Genomic DNA, 3,771 nt, shown 5'->3' on the forward strand with positions numbered 1-3,771 from the left:
AGCAGGCAGCAGTGAAATGGTAGCCGCCAAGGGAGGGTAAGGGGTGGGACAAGGAGGGAGGATCAGGCCAGGGAGAGGTTTTGGATTGGGGGCCAGTGACAATGTTTCGATATACTTTCCTGCTACTGAAACCTGTATCTGAGTGAATTGTCTCTATTTCTGATGATGTCGGTATTGCAAAGTGGCAAATTCATAAAGCAAAGATCAGATTTTCCTTTCTTTACTTGTGCATTTCTAAGAAACAGAGCCAACCGATTTTGTATGTAAATACTAAGAGCAATTGACCGGATACTAAACCCGTCCCCCAGAGCAGACCCTCCCCACCCTCACCCCACTCCCCTTCCACCTGTCCTGGAACCCGCTCCCAGTGTGTGACCAGTCCTGAGGCTGGCTTCCGTCAGCAGATCCCGGTGAAGGGGTTGTGTGTTTAGGCCATATTTCTTTGTCTTTTTCCTACTCCATTCCTGGCATTTGCTGATTTCCAGCATGTACTGTGTAGTCTCAGTCCATGTTTGATTCCCTCACGTGGAAGTAAAAGGTACGTTGTACATACTGCCCAAGAATTGTCTTGCAAGTTAAGTCTTTCCCCTTTACTATAAGACTATAAATAAAAACTTATTTTATCCTTTAAAAAAATTTTGTTGATTGGATAAGTACGTCCACGAAGAAGAGAATGACAAATTCAGAAATATCTGGAGTTCTGTTGTGGGCTGGCAGGAAGTACATCCTCGCACACACCTGAGAGCACTCAGGCTCTCCCACTGGCCACAACCCCCCCGGAGCTGCAGGGTGGACAGATGAAGAGGTCATGTATGCACACAGCTGAGTTTCCATGTTCTGATCCCCAGTCTAGCAGGTGTTCTGATGGGAAGGCTGTCCTCAAGGCTGTACTCCTCCTCTGTTGCCTCATTCCAGTCCCCCCAAGGCAGTGAACTGAGGATCCCTCAACTTCCTTGAGCACAGAGGGGCTGGGTGGTTCACTGGGGAGTAAGCCTTATTTTTCCCTCTCCAGCCCTCTTTGGTCTACTTGTATCAACGTCACTTTGCCTTGGGCTCCCTTTCTCCCAAGATCCTGGAGGCAACAAGGTTAGAAGTCCAAAATAGACTTTAACGCAAAAAGCATCAGGAGAGACAACTAAGGTCATTTCCTAGTGAAAAAATAACATTTGGACAATTTCCCATCTGGGGCTGTGGTTCAGTGTCATTGGCAAAGCATAATGCTCTTAGAAACATTCTTAAACCTCCAAACTGTTTTGAATATGATCAATTCACCAAGAAGGTAGAACAATTTTATGAATCTAATAACATAGCTTCAAATCTAAAAGTAAAAGAACCCCAACAAAACACACATGGTAAACAGACAAATCCACAAACATAGTGGGAGGTTTGACATATTTCTCTCAGGAATTAACAGAGAAGAAACAGCAAGGACAGAGACTTGGACAACCCAGGTCATCTTTCTGGAAAACAGTTCGGCACTATCATTATGGATATGTGAACCCAGAACTTCTAATTCTATGTGCACACTGCAGAGAAACCTGGGGACATGTGCACCATGACTCCCACATGAGTCCTCCCCCTACCCCAGGTGGCCTAGGGCACAGTAGCAGACTCCAGGTCAGGTTGGGAAGGCTTCAGGCTCTGGCTTCTCCCCAGTGTGCAGGCCTTTCCTGGGATGCCTACTTGAAAGATTCTGGTGTGGGCTTGGAGGGAATGTCCACTTAGCCCGTTTTGACTCTGGGCCTTAGGCCTGCCTCCAGCCCAGGAAGGAGGCACACTCCACAGGGACCAACACTAGGTTACAAGGGTCTACATTGGGCTTTGTCGTCATCAAAAGCACATGTTTGCCTTTACCTCTCTTTGTTGGGCACCTCAAAAGGAGGAAGGGCTGTGTTGAGGCAGAATTCAAGCCTGAAGATCAACCCCTTCTTTCATCTGTTCCCAAAGGCTGGTCAGTACCTAGGGGTAGAGGCAAAAATGGTGAAAAATTAAGGCCAGACCAGGCCTTTAGGGTAAAATTTCAGAACCAGGCTCCTTCCATTACCCAGCCAGAAAGATCCGATCCTAAAAAGTGGCCCCGTACCTGGACATTTCCAGTCCATTCTGGGGGCCCAGCAAGGTCCTGAGGCTGCCAGGAACCTCTTTCTCTCCATTCCAATTCTGATACCTATATATAAAATAGATTCCCATTAACAGACATTTTTCAAAAGCTTGAAAACCACGGAGAGTCTACCTAAAGCCTGAGAAATATAAGCCTTGAGCTTATTTTCCCTCTGACATGGGAACCCTGCCCAGTAGCATTCCCTAACAGTGACTGCCAAAAATGGGCAAGATTAGCCCCCTTGGGCAGCAGGCCATCTCCCTGATACTCTGCAGGCCCCACCTCAGGCACCCAGACCCCTCCCCTCTCCCCTCCAGTCAAGTCTGTTGCAAAGACAAACAAAAGCAGGCTTCTGCGGGCTTCCTGAGTCAGTCCTCCCCACTGGAGGGAGAAGAAAACCGGAAGAGCAGAAGACAATAAGGAAATACCTCCTAAGTCAGGCCAACTGCTTCTAATGGTGAAGGAAGCCAAGTTCTGCCTGGTTGTCTCCCAGCCGTAAACAAAGTCATCTCTGCTAATCCTCTGGAAGCTCTGCCTCCCTGCAGAGGACTCTGGGAGGCCTGTGGGGTCACTTCCGGGTTCCTTCCCGACAGCCTCTTACCTGCCCCTCTCCGGGGCCCTTCTCTCTCCAGCCCTGTCTCTCCTGCCCTTTCCCTTCAAGCCACTGGAAAGGGCTCAGACTCCCCGGCGCTCCTTGCAGTGGCTTCTGGCCCCTGGTTCCTCCGAGGCTTCTCCCCTGGCCTCACTGGGCCTCCAGAGCACCTTCCAGTCCCACTGAGCCTGGGACGCTGCCCCAGAGTGGCTTTCTGGGAGCCGGTCTCCACGGGCCCCTGCTCACATCACAGACTCTTCCTGTCTGCCTCATTTGCAGCTTTTAGCATCCACTCTTGCCCCTCATTGCCAGTTCTCTTCACAGAGCAGCAGGTGTACCTTTTAATAGAACAATCACACCTGGCCCGTCCCTTTCTCAGAAGACCCCAGTGGCTGCTTCTCATCTTCAGAGTCAGATCCAAAGTCTTCCCCAGGGTCCCCATGCCCTCACCCCTGGGCTCTCAGCTTCCAACCTGCTCCTCCAGGCAGACTGGCCTTCTTGCTGTTCCTTAAATACAAGCTCAGGCCCAGCTTGGGGTCTCAGCCTCATTGGCCCCTCTGTCCCCGGAGTCTTCCCTAGATTTCTACATGGCTCCCCTCTGCCCACGGAGTTACATCTCCACTCTGGTTCCTCATTGGCAAGGCTTGTTCTGTGACTGCCTGTCTACCCCATTGTGAATCAGTTTACACTGAGTTCACAAATGTGCATCGCGGCATACATTACCTATAGCCTATAAGTTGCCGTTGGCCACCGTCTCCTTCACCAGAATGTTCATTTGTGGGCGGGGACTTTGTTGGCCTTATTCATTTCTGCAGTTCCAGAACCTAGAATTCTGATACACAGTAGGCACTCAATATATATGTTAAATGATGAATCAAGGATGAAAATATATACTTAAAACATACATTTCTGCAGTGCCTGGATGGCTCAGTGGATTAAAGCCTCTGCCTTCAGCATGGGTTATGATCTCAGGGTCCTGGGATCGAGCCCCGCATCAGGCTCTCTGCTCAGCGGGGAGCCTGCTTCCCCCTCCCTCTCTCTGCCTGCCTCTCTGTCTGTTTGTGATCTTTCTGTCAAA

The 3,771-nt window shown here is 49.9% G+C and overlaps 1 long non-coding RNA gene across 1 annotated transcript; it reads right to left on the bottom strand.

Moving 5' to 3' along the window:
• Positions 1-1,016: 1,016 nt before the first annotated feature.
• Positions 1,017-2,205, bottom strand: LOC309857742. Its single transcript, XR_014307890.1, has 3 exons — positions 2,084-2,205; positions 1,855-1,959; positions 1,017-1,072 (listed from the first exon to the last, which is right to left on the bottom strand). It is a non-coding gene; the product is annotated as an uncharacterized lncRNA (long non-coding RNA).
• Between the last annotated feature and the right edge of the window lie 1,566 nt (positions 2,206-3,771).

This window comes from Mustela nivalis, assembly GCF_964662115.1.
Source record: "Mustela nivalis genome assembly, contig: HAP1_SCAFFOLD_1169, whole genome shotgun sequence".
NCBI lineage: Eukaryota > Metazoa > Chordata > Mammalia > Carnivora > Mustelidae > Mustela > Mustela nivalis.